The following is a 16258-nucleotide window of genomic DNA, read 5'->3' as shown; positions in this document are numbered from 1 at the left end:
ATCTCTATATCCTCTTGCCTAGTGCAGAGCCTGGCAGATACCAAGTGCTCAATAAATATTTTATAAATTAAAGCAAACATAAAAAGTGATGATGTTCAACAAAACTTAAAAACTATACAAAGCAGCTTAAGTTAGGTCTACCCTGATGTCTTTTGATTTCAAGATGTGGGGAGTGGATATCATCTCTAAGAGTCTGAAAAGAATCCTTGTCCTCATCAACATGGGCTGCTATAATAAATACCACAGACTGTCTGGGTTAAACCACAAGCATTTATTTCTCATAGTTCTGGAGGCCGGGAAGTCTACCCTCAAGGTACTGGTGGTAATGGGTGACTGATGAAAGCCCTCCTCCACCTTGCTGTGTCCTCACAAGGCAGAGACAGAGAGAGGTCTGGTTTTATGATCATATCATGGGGACTCCACTCTCATGATCTCCTCTAAACCTAATTACCTCCAAAAGCCTGACCTCCAAACACTATCATATTGGGGATTAGGCCTTTAAGATATGAACTGGGGGATGGGGGGGACACAAACACTCAGTCCATAGCAACCCAATGAGACACCATTTCATAAACACTGTGGTCCTATGATAAGAACCCAGAACAAGAAATCATAGTGAGGTGTTGGTCTCTTCATGGCCTGTGTGCCTGTTTGCACTCATTGCCTGCATTTTCAAGCAGAACACAATACTCCTTAGAGAGCTTCCTTACTGTGCTTGTTTGTGAGTCGAGCACTTTGTTCACTTAGTAGAATTTAATATTCTTAATGTGCACTTTGATTCTTTATGCCTTTATCTTTGTTCTGAATTTCTGGGGAGTTTCCTTCTTCAGGGAACATTAGCTTTCCAGTGGATACCATTTCTGTTCTGCCTGGGGTATTCTGTTTCATCTTTTCAAGTGCTGCTTTTGTTCAAATAGTCTTTTTGACTTGGAGATTTTTTTTTTAATCAAGCTTTTTGCCCATTTTTTTTATCCCTTGCAGGGAGTATGGATTAATTTATTTTTTTCCCGTCTCCTTTCTAGTAATTTTGAGTTAATCTTGGTCACATATGCTAAGCTTGTATCTCACTGGTGCTTCGCCAAATTCTCTCTTTGAGGGAAGAGAGTATAGTGTAATCTGTGTAGTGAAGGTCTTTAATAACAATCAGGGGGATAAACATTCATGTAGCCTTGTATTTTTCCAATACAAGTATTTTTCCAATATCTGAATGCAAAGAATTCATATTTTCATGTAATAAGAACAATAGGTTCTTATTAGTTATCTATTTTATATATTAGTTCATGCATGTGTACTCATGTCCAACTCTTTTGCAACCCTATGAGCCATAGCCGACCAGGCTCCCCTGTCCATGGGATTCTTCAGGCAAGAATACTGGAATGGGTTGCCATTTCTTACTCCAGGGGATCTTCCCAACCCAGGGATTGAACCTGCATCTCCTTGGTCTCCTGCATTGGTAGGTGGATTCCTTACCACTAGCGCCACCTGGGAAGTCCTCTTGCACAGGAGCACTTGTTGATGTCTATTGCATGATGCATGCTGGCTTCCAGGTTCCCACCCTTTGCTCTTTTCTGAGGTTATCTTACAGGTGTCCCCTCTCCAGGTTATTACTCCTCCCACCTCTGGAGATTGCCATTAAAAGGCAGCTTTCCCAAGATCTAATGAATTAGAATCTTCATGTGTTGCAGCCTAGTCAGATATTTTGTAGTAACTCCCTCTATTAATTCTGACGTATCTTCCAGATTAAGAACCATAGGTAGAGTTGGTTGAAGTCTTTCATTTCATAAATGAGGGAAAGGGCTGAAATAAATTATTTGTATAAGGTCAATTCGCTTGTCAATGGAAGAGTTCAAATTTAAATGTTGATGTTCTGACTCCCAATCCAATGCCCTTTCCAAAACACTGTGTTACCTTCTTGGACATCCTATTTGTCATCACTCTGATAATACATATACTACATGAAAACACTCAACCATCCCATATCGTAGAGTAAAAGTGTGAAAGTGATAGATGCTCAGTCATGTCTGACTCTTTGTGACCCTATGGATTGTAGCCTGCCAGGCTCCTCTGTCCACAGAATTCTCCAGGCAAGAATACTGGAGTGGGTTGTAATTTCCCTTTCTAATATAGTAGGGTAGTGCTTCTCAAACTTCAGCATGTATAAGAATCACCTGAGAATCTCTTTAAATTATATATTTTGATTCTGTAAGTCCAGGGCAGAGTTTGCACTTCTAAAAAACTCCTAAAATATGGCAATTCTCTTGGTCCATGGATTATATTTTGATAACTAGTTATTAATGCATTATCCAAAGCTTGACTTAAGCAAGCCAAATTTCTGACATGAATCTGCAAACACGCTGCAGTGTTAATAATAATGATGATGATGATGATGATGGTGATGATAATTGCCAACATTTATTGAGAAACTTGTTAAATGTTCTATAGATATTATATAATTGAATCCTCCTAAAAAGCCTATGAGGTAGGTACTATATTGACCCTTATTTTATAGATAAGAATGTTGAAGGTCAGGAGATTTAAGTAATTTTCCTAAGATTAGGCACTGGTGAGTGACAGCTAAGATGCAAGCTTTGTTTTTCAGAGTTCAAACTTGTAGCCACAAAGTGTGTGGCAAAGACAGTTCTAGTTAATTTTTCATAATATCCCATTTACTCTCCAAAAGTAATAATATCAGGGAAGTTCGGCATTATTATCTTCCTTCTTAGGATGAGAAAATCAAGAATAAGAGATACTAAGTCATTTGTCCAAGAACACACAGTCACAGAGTTGGTAAATAGTAACCTTGAGAACTGAATGTAAAATGCATGTTAAATTCACTAAATGATTCTACTTATTATTGGAACCAGTTGAATGAAAGTTGGATTTATAACTTTTAGAAAATAAATTGAGTCCTTAACTAAGATCCCAAAGATCACTACAGGGTCTTTGATTTCCTTCTTCTCACTTCTTTGAAAAATATTTCCCCTCATACTAAAGGAATCTAGAATGGCTTAGTAGATATTATTACTACTCACCAATATCCAGTTCTGTACTCCTCTGAGTAATTATAAAACTATTTCCCAGATCTCTCACATGTAGGTGGGATCATGTTTGTATTTCTGTTCAAAGGGCTGTGCAGACATAATAGGTGTCAATTGTGGGCTGGAAAACTTATGACACAGTGCACAATTCCTCAGCTCCTACTTCTCTTCTTTGATAATCGTGAAAACTTCTGTTTAAATGGTTGAGTCAAATTATTGCAGGTGTCTAGTCTACTTATTGTAGGAATCACCACCACAAGGGGGGAAACTGCCAAGAGAGTTATCTCAACCCGCACTGGATTTTGTGGGTTGCTGACTTAGTTACTAAGTCATGTCCAACTCTTAGTGACCCCACAGATTGCAGCACACTAGGCTCCTCTGTCCCTCACTATCTCCCAGAGTTTGCTCAAATTTGTGTCCATTGAGTCAGTGATGCTATCTAACCATCTCATCCTCTGCCCTCTCCTTCTCCTTTTACTTTCAATCTTTCCCAGGGTGAGAAGAGAGCAAATTAGCCAAGATGGCATCTTCAGGCTCTCTCGCTCCATGTTTTGTAAATAATGACTATGTAACAGCTGAGATCATTTATAGCATTTCACATGAGTGTCACAAGGTACTTGCTTCATCATGAGATACTTTGTGCAATATGCCTGTATGAGCTTCACCATGAAAGCCCTGGCTGCTGCTGCATTGGGGCTACATTGGAGCAACATCATGGTGATGTTATATGAGGTTATTTTATGGTGATGTTATATGAGGTTATTTTATGGCTCCGTTATTTATGCCTGTGGCTGCTGCAACGGCTGCTGTGTCAGTCAGGAGAGAGGCTGTGTTATGGCTACCATGCCAACCAGGAGAGAATAAAAGGGTCTGCAATTCCTATGGCTCCTCACATTTCCATCCAGCCACTTAGCCCGCACCTTGCCTACCCCAGATTCAGCAAATAGTGTGTAGAGCGTGAACAGCAAGACAATTGGCATCAGAAACAGGATCAGTGACACATCCAACATCAGGGTCCTTTCCAGTGAATTGACTCTCCGCATCTGGTGGTCAATGTATTGAAGCTTCAGCTTCAGCATCAGTCCTTCCAATGAATATTCAGAGTTATTTTCCTTTAAGATTGACTGGTTTGATCTCCTTACTGTCCAAGGGACTCTTAAGAGTCTTCTCCAGCACCACAATTAAAAGGCATCAATTCTTCAATGCTCAGTTTTCTTTATGGTCAAACCCTCACATCTGTACATGACTACTGGAAAAACCATAGCTTTGACTAGATGGATGTTTGTTGGCAAAGTGATGACTCTGCTTTTTAATATGCTGTCTAGGTTTGTTATAACTTTTCTTCCAAGGAGCAAGTGTCTTTTAATTTTATGGCTGCAGTCACCATCCACAATGATTTTGGAGCCCAAGAAAATAAAATCTGTCATTGTTTCCACTTTTTCCACTTTTATTTGCCATGAAGTGACAGGGCCAGATGCCATGGTCTTAGTTTTTTTGAATGTTGAGTTTTAAGCCAGCTTAAAACTTCACTCTCATCTTTCACCCTCAAAAGGCTCTTTAGTTCCTCTTCACTTTCTGCCATTAGAGTGGTATCATTTGCATATCTGAGGTTGTTGATATTTCTCCCATCAATCTTGATTCCGGCTTATGATTCATCCAGCTGGGCATTTCACATGATGTACTCTGCATAGAAGTTAAATAGAGTGACAATATACAGCCTTGTCATACTCCTCTCCCAATTTTGAATCAGTCAGTTATTCCATGTCCATTTAAAATGATTGTTTCTTAACCTACATACAGGTTTCTCAGGAGACAGGTAAGGTGGTCAGGTACTCCCAGTCTCTTTAAGAATTTTCCACAGCTTGTTGTGATCCACACCGTCAAAGACATTAGCATAGTCAATGAAGAAGTAGATGTTTATCTGGAATTCCCTTGCTTTCTCCATGATCCAACTAATGGTGACAATATGATTTCTGGTTCCTCTGCCTTTTCTAAACCTAGCTTGTACATCTGAAAGTTCTCAGTTCAAGGACTGTTGAAACCTGCTTGAAGGATTTTAAACATAAGCTTACTAGCAAGTGGAATGAGTGCAATTGTCTAGCAGTTTGAACATTCTTTGTCATTGCCCTTCTTTGGGATATGAATGAAAACTGACCTTTTCCAGTCCTGTGGCCACTGCTCAATTTTCCAAATTTGCTGGCATATTGAGTGCAGCACTTTATCAGCCTCATCTTTTGGGATTTTGTGGGAATGAGAACTAAGTGTTTTCTGTGTTAGGCCATTAAGATATGTGCTTGGTCAGTCAGTCACATCCAACTCTGTGACCCCATGGACTGCAGCCCACCAGGCTCCTCTGTCCATGGGGATTCTCCAGGTGAGAATACTAGAGTGGGTTGCCATGCCCTTCTCCAATTAAGATAAGGTTGATTGTTAATGCTTCATCAACCTAGCCTATTCTGATTAATACAGGTGGCATGGTATGCTAAATGAGTGCCATCAGTATATGATCCTTACTATCTCCATGTTATGACATCTAGAATTATTTCTCTTGTTAGGAATTAAAGAAAATGTATCCAGCTATTATAATCATGGATAATTGCTTTTGTTTACAACAAACTTAGCTTAAGTTAGAAAACTTCCAAAGTAAGAAAGCATAACAATGTCTAAGCATGCATTGATTTCATTGCTGTACATGATAGAATATAAAGACTGTGACCCTTCTAATGTGACACAGTTCTAGCCAATGGAAACTAAAAGAAGACATCTGCACATTTTGAAAATTCCCTTATTTTTAATGAAAGTGTTTATAGAAAGGATTACTCAACCTTTGAATTTCTAGTCTATGAATATAATTCCAATTGAGATAATGAGTCTAGGTCCTCATTATGAATACCCATATTCTGTGATTTCTGTAATATAGTCATGCTCATAGGAATTGATAAACTGCATAGCAGTTGTTGTTGTTAACAGGGTAAAATTATATGTGTGCACATGAACATATACACATATGCATACATAAACACATATGTATAAATATAACTTTAGTGTTTTCCCCATAACTTTAGAAATTGTATGAAAAAATGTATTCAAATAATATTACTAAGTGTGCTGAGGTATGCAATATATATGCACATCTACAGATGTGTCTATAGATGTTTGTGAATTTATTTTCCCCTTAATTTTGAAAATTGTGTTGAAATATTTTATCCTAACTCTCATTATTGACCATGGGGTAGAATGAAAACTCACGTCAGGTAATATCACAATGCTCTGACTTTTCATATAATTTGTTATTTTTTTTCCTGTCTTTATCAGCAACTGCATTTATTTAAAAAAGAAAATTCTAAATCTTATGCTCTCATGGATGATGTATAGATCATCTTTTTTCAAAAAAATTGATGTTAGTTTAAATTAAAGCAAACGTATTTCACAATAAAGGATGTACTGTTGCTGTTCATATCTGCCCAAGTTTGAGGTGGAAAACACACAAAAATTAAAATCATGTATTAAAATACTTAAGGTATACTTTGGTTTCACTTTCATTACTGAATATAATGTGATACAAAACCTTAATATTTCCTATGTGTCAAAGATTTTGTCAATGAAAATATGAAACAAACTGTGGATTTTTTAAAAGATACCTCAGTTTGAAAAGACAAGGAAATAACCAGTTCTTAAATTTGCCTCAGCACAAAAACCTTTCTAGTATTTTTGTAAGATTGCTTGTCACTTTGCCAGTCAAAAGAAGCCACATATACTTTGAAGGATTTGGTGAAGCCATGTATTCTGGAAAAGGCTGAACTGGATTGTGACTTAGAGAAACCAAAGAAAATATGGGCAGTGTTTCTGTCAAACCCATCAACTTCATAATTGATGATTTCTCTTCAAATATTTTGAAATGAGACATGAAGAAATAGGCAGCTAAAACATTTGCCTCCAGCAAGAACTGAAACTGTATAGCATCATTCACTTCTCTCAGTGCAGACTGCATCTAGTATTTATATGTTATATGCATGCTAATGTCATAACAGAATTCCTGCTTTTGTGAGCCCCTTTTAGAAACTCAAATGTTGATGTCTTTAAAATGGAAGGTTTCTGCCAAGCAAAACTTCAATAGGGAAAAGAATCTTGGTAGTCTTTTATACAATATCTGCCATGCTCGACCATACATCTGGTTTTCCAAAATACCATAGACTGGGTGGCTTACAAATAACAGAAATTTATTTCTCATAATTTTAGAGGCTGGAAGTCCAAGATCAAGTCACCAGCAGACTCTGTCTGATGAGGTTTGGTGTCTGGTGAGAGCCTGTCTCCTGTTTCGTAGATTAACTTCTTGTTGTATCCTCCCATGGCAGAAATGGCAAAGACGTTTTCTAGGCTTTATAAGGGCAAGAATCCTATACATGAGGGCTCTGTTCTCTGACCTAATCACTCACTAAAGGCTTCACCTCCTAATACCATTCACATTAGAGATTAGATTTTAATTTGCAAATTTAGAGGGCTACATTCACTCTGTAACAAGCTCAGTCTCTATACTGTGAAGTGAAGTCGCTAAGTCGTGTCCGACTCTTTGTGACCAGATGGATTGTAGTCTACCAGGCTTCTCCGTCCATGTGATTTTCCAGGCAAGAGTACTGGAGTGGGTTGCCATTTCCTCCCCCCTAATTTGCAGTTTCTATTACCTGAGATTAACAGAGATCTGAAAACATTAAATGGAAAATTCCAGAAACAAACAATTCGTAAGTTTTAAATTGCTAAGAGCTATGGTAAAAACAGATCTCTCCATGAAATTGTGAAGAATAAAAAAGAAATTCATGCTAGTTTTGCTGTCACATCTCAAAATGCAAAAGTTGCAGCCATAGTATGTGATAAGTGCTTAGTTAAGATGGAAAAGGCATTCATGTGTAAAGACATTTTGAGATAGAGAGGCCACATTCAAATAACTTTTATTATAGTATATTCTTATAGTTGTTTTATTTTATTAATAGTAGCCTGATTATAGATTAAGCTTCATCATATGTATGTGAAAGTGAAGTGACTCAGTCGTGTCCGACTCTTTGTGACCCATGGACTATAGTTGGTCAGGCTTCTCTGTCCATGGGATTTTCCAGGCAAGAATACTGGAGTGGGTTGTCATTTCCTTCTCCATCATATGTATGTGTGTACACGAAAAAGCAAAGTATATATGCTGCAGCTAAGTCGCTTCAGTCGTGTCCGACTCTGTGCGACCCCATAGACAGCAGCCCACCAGGCTCCCCCGTCCCAGGGATTCTCCAGGCAAGAACACTGGAGTGGGTTGCCATTTCCTTCTCCAATGCATGAAAGTGAAAAGTGACAGTGAAGTCGCTCAGTCGTGTCCAACTCTTCCCGACCCCATGGACTGCAGCCTACCAAGCTCCTCCGTCCATGGAATTTTCCAGGCAAGAGTACTGGAGTGGGTTGCCATTGCCTTCTCTGGAAATATATATATATCTGTGTGTGTATATATATATATACATACATGTGTACATATATATATATATATATATATATATATATATATATATATAATCATACTATCTTTAATTTCAAGCATCCACCGGGGTTCTTGGAACATATACCCTGCAGATAAGGGGAGACTACTGCATATGCTGTCACACCCAAGACTAAATTGCCCATCTTAGTGGTGCACCTGTAGATTGGCACCAGGAGACTTATGCCTCCTGTCATTTTTTGCTAGATCTATGATATTGTAAAATTTGCCAACTTTCTGAAAGCCTGAATCTGGAATCACCCTTTTTTCAAGAGGCTTTATAAAGAAAGGTGGACAGAATTTGAAAATTTTAACCACATAGGCTTTCCAAAAAAGCCTTATAAAGTGTTTGATTGGTTAACTTATAGCTTACTTACCAGATGGTGGTTTGGTTTATTTGCAGAGTTTTGGCTATAGGGTTAAGAAAAATCTTTTCACTCAAAGTCCTGCAATCACAAGCCTTGGAAAAAATGCAAAAATTTTGTTGTTTTTGTTTTGACAAGCTTACTATTGAGGGATTGGAAGCAGGTAACTCTATAAACTTCTCAAACTTGGACAAACTTCCTCTGCTGGGTGGAGCCAGACTGCCAAAACTGGGTCAATTTTTCTACAGGCTGAAACATGCTCATACTTCCTGCTCAGATGATATTGAAACTGAAGTATTGATTTCTAACTCTCCCTTAGTACAATGGACAGCATCAGCCAAGTAAATTCTGATAGAAGATAGTTTTATTCATTTGTGAACTAATGACATGTTGGGACATGATTTCAATTGGAAGAATTTTGGAGAATCCTGACGCTCATTGACACAATTTACTCATCTGGTAAAGCTCTGTGATTCAATTTGTGATTCTGCATAGTTTTGTGAGTCTGAGTTTTCAGCACTTGTGGCCATCGAAAGTCACCTAGTGACTCAAATTGCATGTGCTGTCATCCAAAATTTAAGCTTATTTGAAACAAAGACATTCTGGTTGAAATTTAATTTTGAGTAAAACTGAAATTTGCCTCTTGTTATTTTCAGAATTTCAAAGTGCTTTCGTGAGTAAGGGAGACATACTTAAAAATATTTTATATTATCTTTATGGAAAGGAAACTATAATTGTTAGCTTTTTCTGGAAGTAGGGCAAAATTTATATCAGATTCTTAGAGGTACCTGGACACTCAAAGAGGTTAGAAACCTCAGCATTAAGTTTTCTCATTTTCACAAATATTTTTTTATTCATCCAATAGTTCCTCATCTAGGAATTTACCCTGAAAAAATAATGAAGAGTTTGCACACAAAATTTATATAGTGTTAGTTATAATAATGAAAAATTAAAAACAAACTAAATTCTCACATTAAAAGAGTGTTTAAAGATCTATGGAATGTTCATATGAAAACATATTACATAGATATTTAATATTACATTTAGAAAACCTCTTAGTAATATAAGAAGATACTTATGGCAAAATGATGTAAAAGTTGTATATTTCAACTCTATAAAATGTATAGAAATATTTGGAAAGATGTTCACTGAAATGTTAGTAGATCTTCTCAAGTTGGTAGGTTAATGAAAAGGTAATTTATTTTTATTGATACATTTTTACAAAATTTACAGAATGACTATAGATTATTTTTATAATCAATGTGGCAACATTAAAAAGAAAAAAATCCATTAAGAAAGGGTTTGGCACAGCAATCTTCTTGCAACATCTACATTATTTTAAAAATCTTTTCAATTAAAGAAATAATATGCTATAAAGGAACAATAATTCTGAAGACAAATTTTATTCATCCTTCAGCATTAGAGAGTCCTTTAGACACAGATGCATCAAGTACTAACTTTTTTCTGGATTTTTGTGACGGACACATATGAAATTCTAGTTTTCACAAGCTGTACATTAATAGTGAATGCACAGAACTCATAGGTTTTTGTTTGCTTTCAAAGCAGGTTTAGGATATTTTGGAATTTGAGCTCCTCAAATAATCTGCAGTCAGATGCCACTGAAATATGAAAAGAAAAGTGTGGCGAGTATCTATTTTTAAATCACTGCAATTCTTCCTGGAGCATTTCCACTGAAAGCACAAAGGCTATAGGAATCTAAGCACGTTTGGGAATACAGAAGAATCTCAAGCAACATAGTCTCTCATCAGTTAGATGTGTTCAGATAGGTTGGTAGAATTTTGCCTATGGCTATATGAGCTGATTTGCCCCAGAGACATCAATTTCAATTCTCTCTTTGGGATTCACTGGTGTACAAAGTTCTTCAGAGGATTCTTTTTCTCACTTGAAATACAGTCTCTCTTTTACCCATGCCACCTTCTTATCCCTCAGAAATCTAAGCCATTTACCTGGGATTTTCATAAAACTTGATAGCGAAGAGTCCAAAAACTGTTATGGAAGAAACTATATCACAAAACCATGGAAACACTTATTTTGTTATATTAGAGTTTAGAGTGTGGAGATATATTGTTAAATATATACGGCTCAATTTAGGAAAATATACTTAATGAGAGGTGGGAACAATGACATTAAAATTCAATAAAAGGCATGAAAAACTTAATTAATTTAAACAAATCTCATGATAGCATTGTCAGTAAGTGACTTCAGCTCTTCAGGTTCAGGTTCAATGTTAAAAATAACTTATCTTTCAAAAATCTGAGCTATCATAGGTCACCACTGAATGGCAGTGCTATTTTGTTATTATTAAAAACAAGTAATTAGCCTCCAACTAATAAAAATAAATGTATGTTATCTGTGGTGAAACAGACCACCAGCCCAGGTGGAAGGCATGAGTCAAGTGCTCGGGCCTGGTGGGCTGGGAGGACCCAGAGGGATCGGGTGGAGAGGGAGGTGGGATGGGGGACCGGGATGGGGAATACATGTAACTCTATGGCTGATTCATATCAATGTATGACAAAACCCACTGAAAAATAAAAAATTAAAAAAATAAATAAATAAATGAAAAAAAAAACAAATGAATGAACAAAACTTTAGGGTCTGTGGTTTGTTTCCTGTTTACGTGGAATTCAAAGAAGTCAGGCAGGACAGGGCAGAGCTTCCTGACTGGAGTTTAGTGTTACAGTAACTGACAGACTGACAGAGGAGACAGTGGAGCAGACTGACCATACGCTTGTGTGGGAGTAGGTAGGTGTGTAGGAGGTAGGTAATGGGTAAGGTCCACCGATCTTTAAGGGAATTCAACTAAAATGTTCCTATCAGATGAAAATCATTCTACCATTTCTTAGAAAAATCTGTCTCCTGAGGAAAGAGCTGAGGAGACAATCCACTGAATAGTCTAAATACATAGATCTACAGAAGTGGTACCTGAAACATAGAGGCAAAGGAACCAAGAACCAGGAATAGAGAGGCACTAGAGCGAAAAGTGGGCTTCCCTGGTGGTTCAGTTGGTAAAGAATCTGCCTGCAACGCATGAGATGCTGGGTTGATTCCTGGGTCAGAAAGATCCCCTGGAGAAGGAAATGGCAACCCAGTCTAGTATTCTTACCTGGAGAATCTCATGGACAGAGCCTGGTGGGTTACAGTCTGTGGAGTCACAAAGAGTCAGACATGACTGAGTGACTAATGCTTCCAGTTTTCAGAGGGAAAAGTTAGACACAATTCAGGTCACCCAAGAGACATGCCAAGGTATGTTATACTGTGGAAGCGGGGAAGGTGAAAACTGAATCCTCAGAATAGAGATTCAAGGATGTAGAAGAGTAGCACTGTTATGGACAATACTGTCTCCCCGCAAGTTGTATGTTGAAGCTCTATCTACCATTGTGACTACATTTGGAGATAGGCCTTAAGGTGGTAGTTGAGGTAAAATGAGGTCATAAGGATAGGACCACAATCTGATGGGACTGGTGGCCCTTCAAGAAGAGGAAAAGAGGGTTTCCCTGGCAGTTTAGCAGTTAAGACTCCACCTTCCAATTCAGGGGATGTGGGTTCGAACCCTGGTTTTGGAGCTAAGATCCCACATGCCTTGTGGCAAAAAAAAAAAAAAAAAAAAAAAAACCCACCAAAAAACACATGATACAGAAACAATACTGTAAAAAATTCAATAAGGACTTTAAAAATGGGAAAAAAAAGTGAGGGTTTCCCTGGTGGCTCAGTAGTGAAGAATCTGCCTGCCAGTGCAGGACACACGGGTTTGCTCTCTGGTTAAGGAGGATTCCACATGATGTGAAACAACTAAGCCTGTGCATCACAGCTATTGAGCCTGTGCTCCAGAGCCTGGAAACCTCAACTACTGAGCCCACATGCCACAACTACTGAAGCCCTCGTGCCCTGGAGCCTGTGCACCGCAATGAAGAGTATCCCCTGCTCGCTGCAACTAGAGAAAAGCCCACGCAGCAGCAAAGACCTAGTGCTGCCAAAAATAAATTAATAAATAAAATAAAAAAGGGGAAAAACCACTAAAGGTCTCTCTTCATGCAGAGCAAAGGCCGTGTGAGGACATAGCAAGAAGACAGCCATCTACAAGTCAGGAGAAGAGCTCTCAGCAGGAATCAACCTTGCTAGCACCTTGATCTTGGACTTTTAGCTTCCAGACTGTGAAACAATAAATTTCTTTTGTTTAAGCCACCTCAGTAGATGGTATTTGGTTGTGGCAGCCCAAGCAGACTTTTCCATGAACCTGAGCAGCTGGAGAAGAGCCAAAGAGCTAATTGATTCTGATGATAAGCTCATCTGAAACACTGCTCTGGGGGCTCTCACCACTGGCTCTTCTGATTTTTTCAGGGTTGGGAAGTGCCTGAAAGGCATGTTAGGTGGTTCTGATAGCCACTTTCTCAGTAATAGCATTCTTCCAATTCTGAAAACTGAGCACTTTAAAAATAAGATTTTATTTATTGGATTTAAAGTGATTCTACGATAGACCTAAAGGTAATGACAGATAAAGAAATGGGGATTAAAGCAAAAGTAGACATGTTTTCATAGTAGAGAGTATAGATGTATTAAGGATGTAAAAATGGAGAAGAGAAAATATTGTTTGTGCATCACACGGATAGAAAGCGGCATTGGAGAACCTGCATAATGAGTCCCACAAGAATTAGATATTATAAAGAATGACAGAAATCATCTTCTAAAGAATAGTTTTAAAATACTCCTACTAAATGAAATTGGCACTCTAAGGAGAAGGAAAAACAATTAGTAAGGAGAAAATTTTCCCTTCCTTCCATAGATACAAAGGCACAAAGAATTCTGTTAGAACAGCAATTACAGCAATTCTTCCCAGAACATCAGTTTTATGATTTACCGGAACCCATTCTGACCCTTAGAGAAAAGATTAACACCTTCTGCGATATTAGGAATTGAGAATTCAGGCTAAATGAATACACTATGTAGAAGGGAGTGGGAGGGGAAAATAATAAAAATGATAAGAGTTCCGGTAATCTTGGAGTCACGATCAAGATGTAAAAACAACACATACTGTCTTTTGTACATGAAGTTGACATTTGTGGTTCATTTAGTAGGAGAAGTGTTATTTCTCTCCTAGATAAGGGGATACTCTGTTCTGAGCCCTCTGCATTCCCTTGTGTGTGTGTTAGTCACTCAGTCGCGTCCCACTCTCTGTGATCCCATGGAGTGCAGCCCACCAGGCTCCTCTGTCCATGGGATTCTCCAGGCAAGAATACTGGAGTGGGTTGCCATTTCCTTCTCCATGCATTCCCCTAAGGACATGCATTTGCACAGTGACTGATGAGGGGGGTAACCATGACAAGGGAAAAGAGATTTTCTCTCTGATTACCAAACAGCCTATAAAAGGAACAAACTGACAATTCTGTATTCTAGCTTACATTAGGCAGACTAACTAGTCCAGACCAAGAGATAGGAAGTCTGATAGTCAGAATATTTAGTAATATAGTATTTATAATTGAACGTTACAATATTTTACCATATCAGCTTTTCCTTCTCAGTCATGAGTTTCTTTGAAAAACACAGAAACTACAAAATGAATAATTAATATGTTTGACTAAAATTTCTTTCATTTCTATGGTTTAGTATACATCACCATCCAAATTTCTTAGGCTTTGTAAGCAAATGCTTTTTTCTTGGTGTTCTTCACAACTTAAATAAATGCGTATATTCTATTTTCCATGCTCCTATGAATAAATTGTTACCTTCTCATTACTTGGAAAGAAAAAATCATATTGCTTTGTTTACCACTTGTGCCAGTCACAGTGCCAGCAAGGCATAAAACCCAAACAGGAAGAGATACTTTGTAATATACATGGTCTAAGTTTGTGCCACTATGAAATAATGCACTATTCTAGTAAAGAGGCAAAAAAAAAAAAAAAAACAAAATCACTGTCACTCTCACTTCTAGGCTTTTGTGTTGAAATAGACCAGCTGTTTCTACAATTAGCCTAAATAAAATATACTGAAGCTTCTTAAGGCTAGTCTGGGCTTCCCTGGTGGCTCAGACCATAAAGAAAGAACCTGCCTGAAATGCAGAAGACCTGGGTTCGATCCCTGGGTCAGGAAGAGCCCCTCGAGAAGGGAATGGCTACCCACTTCAGTGTTGTTGCCTGGAGAATCCCATGGACAGAGGAGCCTGGTGGGCTACAAATGTCCTTGGGCTCGCAGAGTTGGTCACAACTAAGTGACTAACACACACCCACCCACCTACACACACACACACACACATGCACACAAGGCTAGTCTAGGGCCAGGCAAGTTTCAAACTTAACTCCTTAACATTATTTGAAAATAAGAAGCAGTGTGAAAGGCAGGGTATTTCTGATATATGATAGTGCTCTTTTTAAAGAATGGAGCCTTAAATGTAAATTCTTTACTCTGCAACCTATAATCATTTTGCTATTCACTTTGTCTTAGAGTATACACTGCTTTCAAACTCTTCTCATGGGTTTTTTTGTTGTTGTTGTTAAATGCAGAATGTAAGATGATTATCTAGGTCAGAGATATTTGTTTTATAGATGAGTATTTCTTGAGTGCTTAGAACAGAGCCTGACACTTAGTAGAAAATTAAATATTTATTTACAATTTGAAATGTATGGTTTTTGTCCTAGCAGAGATACAAGCTCTTCATTGACAGACGTTGTGTGCAAGTAGTTTGTAAGATATGTGATGTGTAAGGCATTGTAAATACTATGATCATCATAATTCTAAGCCCTTGTATCTTCAAAGTCAAGTTTGAGTCACTGGACATATATGGATACTCAAACAATGATGTTTAAAGTTTGGGGGTAACATATTCCTTCAGGAATCTGATAAGAGCTATATACCATTTTCCCAGAGAAATGTACATTCTTATACATTTGCAGACAGGTTCAGGGAGTATAAGAATTACACCTCTGAAGCCATCTGTATACCTCTGTAGGATCCACAGATCCCATTCACAGTTCCTTAATGAACCAAGAAAACAAAAGAGGTGGGTCCTCCCATTCAGGACTGAGGACTATTGGCAAACAAACAAACAAACAAGCAAAAAAACAATAGAAGAGCATGTTAGTTGTCTGATAGGAAACAAGGTAGGATATCGCCAGAAAGTGAACTGTTTTTGTTGGCTAGGTGACTAGAGAGAATCCATATGTTTTCCCCCCTATTCTGAAAAATGCACTGTGCCTGGGGTACCTGTAAGCTTTTCCAAGCGTCCCACCATTCTAAGGACTCATTTAACCTGCTTTGTGGCAATCATTTCACCATAAATATGACTCTAGTTTTTATGTTGTTTGCTTAGAAATTGAATATATATATATGTA

This window comes from Muntiacus reevesi, chromosome X, assembly GCF_963930625.1.
Source record: "Muntiacus reevesi chromosome X, mMunRee1.1, whole genome shotgun sequence".
NCBI lineage: Eukaryota > Metazoa > Chordata > Mammalia > Artiodactyla > Cervidae > Muntiacus > Muntiacus reevesi.
The sequence above is the reverse complement of the archived record's forward strand: the minus strand, read 5'-3'. Positions refer to the sequence as shown.